Source organism: Danio rerio, chromosome 13 (assembly GCF_052040795.2).
Source record: "Danio rerio strain M-AB ecotype USA chromosome 13, GRCz13ab, whole genome shotgun sequence".
NCBI lineage: Eukaryota > Metazoa > Chordata > Actinopteri > Cypriniformes > Danionidae > Danio > Danio rerio.
In genome coordinates, this window is record NC_141033.1 from 37,921,781 (window position 1) to 37,933,747 (window position 11,967).

Below are 11,967 nucleotides of genomic sequence, written 5' to 3' on the forward strand. Positions count from 1 at the left end.
ATACTGTACAGCATACTTTCTTAGTGCTCACAAAGTAATCATTTTTCAGAATAAGTAACTTTTTATTTGGAAAAAGAAAAGAAAACATTTGAACGCCATTAACTTTCATTGCATGGTCAAATATTTACAGAACAAAGTCAAACACAATATTTTGAGTGAACTTTACCTTTCTAAGATAAGATTTCTCTACATCAAAAGGTTTGGCCAACATAGGACAGTCATTAAACTTGTTTTAAAAGTTTAGACTTCTTTCATGAGACCATAACATATTTCCGGCTAATACCAATAGCTGATGTATATGAAATGGGGTTCATTGTCATTTCTGGTGATTCTACAACAGAAGAGGTTCCCTTTTCTCCCAGGCTGTGTTGTGATGCCCAACTCTGATAAAACCCAGGCCTGGGAAAGGCGGTCGGCAGGGGGCCTGACTCTTTGACCTCTGCATGGCCCCGGAGGTTCTTACACACCTCAATGGGACAATTGTTCAGCTGCCAACGTTTTCGTTACTGCGGAAGTGCGCACAAATCATTGGTTTGAGACAACTCGGATTTCTCCTCGATATTGACGTTAGAAACAATGCGTCTCATTATTACTTTGTGCTAAAGTCCATTCCATAATGGACTTAACTTGATAGCCGAAACCAGCTTTTCCTTGGTGGATGGATTGGCATTGGAAAATTGTAGCGGCAAAACATACCAGACAAAACTTTTTTTTTTACTCTCCCTGAATCCCAAGTACATCACATCAACAGATGAGAGGTAACTAATACGTTGTCTCGTGAATCCTGGCTTCTCAGGAGTCGTGAGAAGAGCGTGTAGGATCTTGGACAGGTCAAGAGGTCTAAGGTTTCCTGTTTACTGATGGAGGCCGGAGCGAACCTGAGACGCATCTCATCTGTCACAACTGTTTGTCCGGGCTACCTGCGGATTCCCTTTTGGGACTGTTTGTAAACAGATTAGCATCACTTTCAAACAGGCTGTTGGGAAATACTTTCCTTGCTTATCAGAGCACCTTACCCACAAAAAGAGCACACAGCAAACACAGCTCAGTGTTGTGTGATTTAACAGGATGTTTATCAGAGTTTATCAGCTCAAACGGAGATGCTGCTGCAACAGACCTTTGCTCAAGACAAAACACACTGACTAAGACAAATGTCTGTAAAGAAAGTTACAAGTTACAAGCTGCTGCCAAAAACTGAACATTTCAGAAAGGAGAAAATATATTTTCCTTCACCTGTAAATAGGTAGCTTGCTGTTAATATAGTGGAAATTTTTAAAAGGGTTAATTTCAAGAATTGTTGTTTGGTATTTTCACACAGTTGCATACAGTCAGGTTATAAATCTAAATCCTAAAGAATATGCATGCTTATAAAATGTGTTCATTAAATACAATTACTGGCCTATATTTTGACATTTTTATCCAATTTAATTTAATGTACATCCATTTTGTGATATCCAGTGTATCCACTGAAAATTGCATTTATTTGTTTCTGGCCATGTGGGAAAGGTCATCATGGCATAGCAAATTGGGTGGCCTAATAGCTCTTTTCCATATTCCTGTATACTGTACACGAAACTGCATTTTTTTAGGGATTTTAGGTGATTGTAGATTTTGATTTTAAATGAGGCATTATCCAACATTCACTTTAGTTCATATTTTTAAAAAGTACTATAATAATAAATAAATACTATACTTTCCCCCTTTTTTTTTTACTAAAGGTTGTCACTGTAGCTGCACTGATGTTGATCGGGGTTCAGAACAATGAAACTGCAAGTCAGCTTTAAATTAAAACTGTACCATTTGTACTGTGCATTACAGAGAAAACAAGTAAAATGTCATGCATTGTAACAGTATGCACCAAAAAAATCTAAAAAATGATTCCTGTTTTAAATACAAGCTCATTCATATTCTTTCTTATATTATTAAAGTAGACCTATTATTAGCTAATTTGTATTAGTCTGACCTTAAATATCAGAGAACTCTTAACTCAAGTTGGAGATGTATAACAGAGATTAAGAGAATGAAAGTGAGAAAAAGGCAGATGAAACGTTTTTAATGGCTTTGCTCTGTGATGTAGCTCATCTAGAGAGTGCTAATGTGTAAACCTGACCCCGTGGGTCTAATTGGAGAGGTCCAGAAGGTCAAATGCCTCCCTAACTGTTATGATTTGTCACTCTTCACAGATGGAGTACCTCCGGAAACGAAAGGTCCTCTCTTTATCCACCAAGAGAGTTCATATTATAACATACACAGCAAATATTCTCACAATGATAAACATTTTGCACCATTGATGCCTACTGCTGGAAAAAAACAGAAACCTTCATACTATTTCTGAAATAGTTTTAATGATTATAGTAGAAATTGTAGTGGTTTCAGTGGTTCTTTGGGTCTCTAGTTTTTCTTCTATTGCTAACATTTTAAAACAAGTAAATCCTAATATCCTAAAACCATTATGAAATTATTAAAAAGTACAATTTGATAGTTTGTAATGATTTAATGGCATTTGCAGTAAGAAATCATTAGAAAATCTGTGATGATTTCTACAGATTTTTTTTTTTTTTTAGTTAAAGAAAACGAAAGGTTCCATGAACCATATTCACATTAAAGTAGCAAATAAATTATGTAAACAGCATTTTAATGGCACATTTTTTCATACAAATGCACAAATTATCCTCAGTTACATATAGCCTGCAGTATTGTGGGATTCTGTAAGTCATGAGGAGCAGTGAGCACATCCCTTAAGCATCTGAAGTTGTTATGCAAGAGAAAAGTACTTTTTCCATACACTACACTAAAATTAACACCAACACTCAGCTGTGCACAAAGAAGCCAAAGCAGGACTAAACCTGCACACATGCTAAAACACCAATACACACCAGCCAACAAACACACACACAAGTCAGGTGGACTAAGAACAAACAAGATTTTACTTATTTTCCCCACAATGTGTTTAAATCTTTCAAATGCACTTAAAAATAATTCCTGCTGCTTGTTCAAACTGCTTTTAAAAAAAATTAGCATCATGAGATTCAAAATGAGATTCATGTGATGAATCAACACAATCCTTTAAGGTTTTTAGAGGGGACAACTTAATATCTTTATGTTCAATCCACTTACACTTTAAAAACAGTCAAGTTAGCTTAATCGATTTGTGTTGGGATAACGGGATTGTGAGGAACCCATCATTTTATTCTGTGTTTTTATAGGGTAATTTTGTGTCTTAATTTGGCCATAACTAGCAGAATGATTTTGGTGACAAATTTTATTTTGACTTAGTTTTACTACCATTTTGTTATGTTCTGGATGAGAACATCCACTAAATTAAACTGCTGCAAAAAATAATGAGATAAATTTTTTTCTTAAATTTTTTTGCAATCTGTTAATCAACCTCAGTCCTGATCAAAACAACTAAATTGTTTAGAAAATTACATGATTTTAACTCTTTAATTGCCAAATTCCTAAATGGTGTCACTGATTTGTAAAAGAAAAAACACACTAAATTACATATTTTCAATATAAAAAGTAATTGTTGACTGGATTTTGTTTAAGTCTTAGACATGTGAAACAACATTATCTTTGATGCATTGTTTTTTAATAAGTTTTCCTTAGTTCTCCCTAATTTACTGTTGGTCGCTGTTTTTGTCCCATTGACTTCCTTTATAACCACATTTTTTTATTAAAAAACCATGACACCATATAATCATGCATTTTTGTTTGTTGGTGGTTTTCTTTGAGGTAAACTTTGTCATTTTTACTGTTGACTATCAGTTGGCACGAGTAACCATTTAGACCACAGGTGTCAAACTCAGTTCCAAAAGGGAACTGCTCTTCACAGTTTAGTTCCAACCCTAATTAAATACACCTGATCAAACTAATTGAGTCTTTCAGGCTTGTTTGAAACCTACAGGTAAGTGTTCTGGAGCAGGGTTGGAACTAAAATGTGCAGGGCTTCGGCCCTCCAGGAATGGAGTTTGACACCCCTGATTTAGACCATTTAAAAAAAAAAAAAAGATTTTATATGAAGTATATAGCAAGTTAAAGTGTGTGTATGTGTGTGTGAGAGTAACCTTTATACACTAACCATGATGTGTCTGAGAAAAACAAAAATTAGCACCTCAGCTCTCAGAACTACATGGAGTAAACAAAAACAACGACTGTGTATTTATGTATCATCAAATGTGGTTATATTGGAAGTCGATGGGTCAAAAACAGCCACCAACAGTAAATTGGTAAATTCACCAACAGAGAAAAATAAAACAATGCATTAAAGCCAATCTTTTTACTAAGTGTTCACGTTCAAGACTGTGATAAAAGGCTAAAGAAAATCAGCCTAAAACTACTATTTATGTTAAAAATGCCTCATTTTGTGTGTTTTACACCAAATCAGTGACATCATTTGTAAACTTGATAATTAAAGAGTTAAAATCCTGTAAGTTTCCAAACAATTTTGTAGTTTTGATCATGACTGAGGTTGATTTACAGATTTATGAAAAAACAAAAATAAAATTTTTATCTGATCTATTTTTACAGCAGTTTAATTTAGTGGATGTTTAAAATGTAAAAATATGATGATGTAGCATTATTTTCTCAACATTTGAAATATGCATTAATGATTTTTTAACTTAAACATTAAAGTTGACACAAAATCTGTTTTTTTACTCTTGGAAATCCATCTGAGGAACTCAAGCTTTACACTAGATATATTGGAACTCCACCAATTACCTAAGAGCACTCAGCCTGATCCTCCTTTAAGTTCCCCATCCATCTATAGTTAATCTACAGCATTATCTCCCTTTCCTCTTTGTTAATGAGGTTTGTTAATGATTCTTTTTTTGGTGGTTATTAGTTTCTGATCAAGAATGTTTGCCTGAGAGTGCTTGGTTTGTTCAGGAACATATTGGTTGGTGGCCTGATATAGTCCTGTTTCTCAACCCTGGCAGATTAAAGCAAACACCTTTCATAATAAAGTTACAATGATCCATAATTCTTTCAACCATAATGCTGTTTCAAAACCACACAAGTAGCTTAAAATGTCTTGGGCATTTTTAAAAAGAAAGAACAAAAAAAGGTTTTCATTGTGCAATTTTAATGTGCTGTTCCTTATTTTCAAAGGAGTGATGTGCTAGCCAGATCCCCCAATCTGTGCCAGTGAGTCTCAATGCCATTAAATTCAAAATGTCAACATTTGAGCGGTACTGCATGCACATATAGCGTCATGTTGCACACTGCTTCTCATAATGAGCGCTATAAATTAGTTGAACTCCTTGACCTGTGCTGCGTACCCTCTTTCCTCTCAATCTAAGATCTACAAATGGGAAAATTCCAGCTTCACGACGGACACCAAGAGCCAAAAACTCTTTCTCAGTCTGAAAGCCCAGCCCAGTCTCTGTACCAGTGGAAGTCTGTGAGGCCTGCTGCTAGCCTTTTCAACCACTCCACCTACTCCCATGATGCATTACTCAACGGGACTTCCCCTAATGATCAGAAAACGAGAAAAAGGAGGAAAAAAAGCCAAAGGATGAGGCGCTGTCTGGCTGTGTGTGTCTGCAAGCGGCAGAAACAAGGGAAACTCTATTATAGTCTCTCTGCTGCTGTGAGACACTTTTTTTAAAATGTATTTGCTCAATGAATAAACAGCGGTGAGACACTATAGCCTATATTAGTTGATCTATAAAAATATGATCAGTGCAAATATACTCAAATTCACTACAATAATCGAGACAGAACAGAAGGACATATGATCATTAAACCTGGCCTCTCTGTGAAACATGTACTGCGTTTTACTGAATATTACACTGTAAAAAAAAAGTCTGTTAATTAACAGCTTCTGTATTTTGTTTTTCTGTTTTATGGTTGTGATTTGCATTATGGGAGTTTTATCTCTGCTCTATTGACGCTTGATGTTGAAAATTCAACACTGCAGATTAACAATGTCACTTTTATTGGCATTTTAGTAGTTTGAGGCATGTGCTGCAATTTCTAATAAAACTTTCAATTAGCATGGAACACACCGGAAATGTATCAAGGAGACCAAACGTGGTCATAAAGGGATGGACATGGTTTGCAACAATACTGACACAATGCTCTACTGGTACTAGCAGGCCCAAAGTGTGCCAAGAAAATATGGCCCACACCATTACACCACCAGCCTGAACCGTTGATACAAGGCAGGATGGATCCATGCTTTAATGTTGTTGACACCAAATTCTGACCCTACCATTTGAATGTTGCAGCAGAAATCGAGACTCATCAGACTAGGCAATGTTTTTCCAATCTTCTATTGTCTAATTTTGGTGAGCCTGTGTGAACTGTAGCCTCAGTTTCCTGTTTTAGCTCACAGGAGAGGCACCCGGTGTGGTCTTCTGCTGCTGTAGCCCATTCGCTTCAAGGTTGGACATGTTGTGTTCCGAGATGCTCTTCTGCAAACCTCGGTTGTAGCGTGTGGTTATTTGAGTTACTGTTGCCTTTCTATGAGCTCAAACTAGTCTGGCCATTCTTATCTGACCTCTGTTATCAATGAGACATTTGCGCCCACTGAACCGCCATTCACAGGATATTTCCTCTTTTTCAGACCATTCTTTGTAAACCCTAGCGATGGCTGTGCATGAAAATCCCAGTAAATCCGCAGTTTCTGAAATACTTATCAGCCCGTCTGGCACCAACATGCCATGCCAAGTCACTTAAATCACCTTTGTTCGCCATTCTGATGCTCGGTTTGAATTGCAGCAGATGGTCTTCATCATGTCTACATGTCTAATGGCATTGAGTTGCTGTTGCAGTTGGACAGGTGTATCTAATAAATGGCTGGTGAGTGTAAACAGAACACCATGGGGGATTTAAAAATATCTGATGCATAGGGCCAGATGGAATCAGCGGACATTTTTTGCTATTTCTGCGCGAAGTTTGGTTAAAATCTGCGGATTTTATGCAGAATGACTTTAGGAGCATCATAACTAAAACTTTAATATATGAAATAAAAAGTAACACCTTTTTAACTTGTACTTAATGTTTACAGTGCAAATCCAATTAGATCCACATTATTTGGTAAACAAAGCAAGTCTCTCATATAATATATCTACTATAAAATATTACTTTACAAACTATATTAAAGTAAACTATTGTAAATAAATCATAGAAGTATTTTCATATTAGTCGATATTATTACTGAATTAATTAAAAAACTGAAAAAATATGAATTACAAACATTTACACAAGTAAATAAACAGAATCAATGATGGGCTAAAAATCAGCAAAATTCTGCGGAATTTGTGTGGGCCTACTGATGCATGACTGTTAATGTGTCTCTTTGCTGCAATAGTCCTAATAAACTTTAGCTTTACTTTAACTTTAAACCCATTTTTTTTTTTTTCCTCTTCCTGGTCAACTTTGATGTCATTGTTTTCAAAAAGTAGCCTTTTTAAAAGTAGCCAGATTTGCCTATCCACAAAACAACACGACAGGCAGGATCTTGAGATTTTATTTTCACTCTATAACTCCTTATTCAAAAAGTTCGTTTCAGGACACAGAAGATGCCAGTGTTGTGTGGACAAAGGGTAGAATCTACATGATCAAACTTGTGGATTAACCTAAATACATTCCCGTAAAAAAAAGGGCCTCAGTTTTGTTCTAAAAATTTTAATGTTTATCATCATTTCCATTTGTTTTATATTTTTCTTTCATTTTTGAGTTCTGACTACTGTAATATTTCATGTAGAATAAGGAGAACTACAACATACTTTATTATGTTATAATGTTATTAACTATTAAAGTATTAGTTTTATTTAGAGCTACAGCATTGGTCGCTTGTCATGAAATGGTGTTAAAAATGTAGGATTTTCTCTTATCAATGCATTTCACTACAACTTCTAGTTAGGTGTCATTTACATTTCAGAAATACTGTATTTAACTAAAAGCAATCAAATAAATCTATTGAAAATAGGTGAAAAAATAATTAATACCAACAACAACAAAAAAAAAACTTAAATAAATTGACTTAGTTAATGCATACCAATACCCAGCAGGCACACAACATCAAAAGACATTAATACTATGTTAGATTTAGGTTGTGATGTCAGGTGACCAAAATTCAATGTCTAGCCAGAGTCTAGGTTATTCTGATGTCCAATAATGACTTCAAATGACATTGATATTTCATTGATTTTAGGTTGTGTTAGAAACAGACCAAAATCCAACGTCAAGCCAACATCGTAAACCAACGTCATATTGATGTCAAATACTGACATTTATTGGTCAGGTATGGCAACCAAAATCCAACTGATAGACATCATAGTGGTAATGTCCACACAAAGTCAAGCTGTAACATTATTAGACTTTGATTTTTGGTTGTTTTTGAGGATGCGTTGGAAAGTGACCAAAATCTGTCTGTCGGACATTGTACACTGACATCAGTTTGATGCTGGGTTCTGATGTCAACACAATTTTCATTACCCCCTAAAATGCAATGTCCCCCGATGTTGGGGTACAACGTCAATCTGATGTCATGTTATTGTCCTGTGCCTGTTGGGTGGATTCTAGATTTCCCAGAACTTTGATTGCTTAAGTCATCATGTTATAAAATTAAGTATGATTTTTTTATGCAAATTCAAACTTACTGCTAACTGATTTAACTTACTGCTAACTGATTTAATGTTTTGCACAAATTAACATGATTATTATTTTACTGTGTTGGTCAAAAGTCACATTTATTCAAATGAGAGAATGAACAGATTAAAAAAAGCTACACTCAATACTGGTATCTGTTTTGATGCCTGAGTATGTTTGCTGTTGCCTCACATGTCTAAACTGCAAACATATTTCAGTTAATTGACCCTGTACTGTGGAAATCATAAACAGCAATTCCACATCCCAGAAAGAAAAAAAAATGGAATTATTCAGCAACAAGCTTTTGTTGCTTCAGCCATCACCTATAATCCTAGATAATAAATAGGTGGATGTTAAATCCCTGGTGCATGCCATTGTAAATGAAGCTGAAATCCGCCACTCTGTACACAGACCTGAAAATGTGTAAAAACAGTGATCAAGAAGATAAAGACAGTAATTTTCCAACTATGCACAAGACAACCTATGGGTGCAAAAAAAGTTTTGTGATCTTCAGCCATTCTAATTAGATGATAATGTTGCCTTCGCAATGCCATCTGTAGCTAAACAAGTTTAAAATGAAAACACACACTGCTAGTGATGGGACAGAATGCAAATAAATGTACCTGAACTACAAGGCCATTACGTCACAGGTACATCTTTGGTTTTCATCTCTGTCTTTAAGAAAAAAGGAAAAAATTAGATGCTGCTCTGTATTACAAATAAAAGGTGTGACAGAGAGCCAACATCTGTCAAAATTACATGCACGTTGATAACATGGTAGTACATGACATGTAATCCAAACTGACATTTGACTTTGACTTTCGCACTACTTTGCAGTGTTAATGAATAGTATACCAAAAACTGAATGTTATTTCCAACATTACCACCTTTCATTCTGTCCCAAGTGCAGTCTTAACAACTTGGATCACTATTTTACTATTGCACATTGACTTACTCTATCAAACGTGGTCACACTTTACAATGAGGTTTCATTAGTTAATGTATTTTGCTAACATGAACTACTAACGAACAGTACATCAATACATACACAGCATTTAGTAATCATAGTTCAGCATATAATGCATTAACATCATCATTAGCCAAATTCATGCTTGTCAACATTAGTTAAGGCATCTTAAGTTAATGTGTTAGCAACTAACAATGAACAACTGCATTTGTATTAACTAACATGAACAAATACTGTGATAAATGTATTCATTTATTAATTTTCCTTCGGCTCATTCCCTTATTTATCAGCAGTCGTCACAGTGGAATGAACTGTCAGTTTATCCAGCATATGTTTTACGCAGCAGATGCCCTTTCAGCTGCAACCCAGTATTGGGAAACACCCATATACTCTCTCATTTACACACTAAGGTCAATTTAGAACATTCAATTCACCTGGAGCACCCAGAGGAAACACACACAAACACAAGGAGAACATGCAAACTCCACACAGAAATGATAACTGACTCAGCCGGGACTTGAACCAGCAACCGTCCTGCTGTGAGGCGACAGTGCTAACCACTGAGCCACCATGCCTCCCCGTAATAAATGTATTGTTCATTGTTAATTCATGTTAGTAAATGCATTATCTAACAAATACAACCTTAATGTAAGTGCTATTTCAAATGTTAATAAAATCTTAATCTTCTGTTGTGTTTCTTGAACAGAATCTTTTCTGCTTCAGAAGACCTCAGCGTAACTAGAGTTGCTACTGATTTTAATTTTGTTTTGCCTATCTATGCTTTTTTTACTCTGAAAGTGCTGCTTGTTTTATATCACCATAGATTCTGCTTAATTCTCAGTGAAATTTACAGTTAATCTCCCCTCTGAATTTACAGTTACTGCAAATAAGTCATCTATTATCTGTTGTTGCCTAGTTAATTAAAAGAAAATGTTAAGTTTTCAAACAACATTAAGTATGATAAAACCTCACAATGTTTCCAAATGATGTTTTAGAGCAATGAGTTTTCAAAGTATTTGTCGTATTTGTTTTATTTCAAATAAAATAAAAGTAGTTTTTTATTTTTAAAAACCCTTTTCAAGTCAATATAGTGTCAGTAAACGTGCGTATATTTGTGTGTACTGCAAACAATATTTGTGTGTGACTCATCATTTCAGAAAGGCTTGAATAAACCTTACCACAAATACATTAAATAAACGTACTTGGTATTTTTGACTAGTGGCCTTATTTCAGCTTCATCCGTGTCTGTGTCTATCACTGACGGCTGTTTATCTGACATAGCATGAGAAGCAGACATGCACGCTGGTATTGTGGAGAGCAGCAGCTCCTTTGCATTTAAAGTCACAGTCTACAAAAACAGCTATATTGTCCTCAGACATCAGAAAATGGCAGATCCTATATTATATAATAATGTGATGGGTATTTGATTTTAAACTTTACAGATACAATCTGGAGACACCAAAGTCTTATCTTACATCTTGTAAAAGAGGTAAAATAGGTGCACTTTAAGCAATATTTTTTAATTGTCTACAGAACAAAACATTACCATAGCAAGACTTGCCTAATTAACCTAATTAAGTCTTTAAATTGCACTGAATCTTGAAAACTATCTAGTTATGAGAAATTAGTTAATAAAATTATTATGTTTAGAAATGTGTTGAAAAAATGTTTCCTTCAATTAAACAGAAATTGAGGAAAAATATATAGGAGGCTAATTATTCAGGAGGGCTAATAATTCAGACTTCAGCTGTGTATATCTTTTGCCTGTGTTGCTTAAAATGCACCCACATATATACACGACCATTACTCAAATATTCTTTGATGGAAATGATTTTATGGAAAGCCTGCTTCATCACTGATATCTGTGTCTGAACATGTACTTGCATGGCTGTGGCTGCACATGAATAAAATGTTTTGGCTCAGCGTTGACATATTTCCTTCACAAAATAAATATGAACTTTAACTAAAGCACCAGGACTGTCTCTGAATAACAAACAACACCGTATATTTCCCTGTTGAGCAAAAGACATCAGCTGTGAAAACAGACGTCCACCTACACGACAATGAGACACTCATTTCCAGCATTCCCGCAAACACAATAGCTGCCGCCACCTCACTGAGCACATCTACTATAAATGAGGACTGAGGGAAGAGAATAAGATGACTTTAAAAGGGGGGTCTTTCGATTTAGTATGAATACACACCAAAAAATTTTTTTTTAAAAATGCAGTTTTAGGAACTGCTTATGCATAATTTAAAATAAACTTAAAATGTTAAACTTATAATCTTAATTAGTCTGCTTTTGAGTGCTTCATGATTAAACCACTCCACATTATATAGCACAAGTTTTGGTTTGTTTTTATATTGTAAATAATAATCCACTGACCCAATGTCCATTT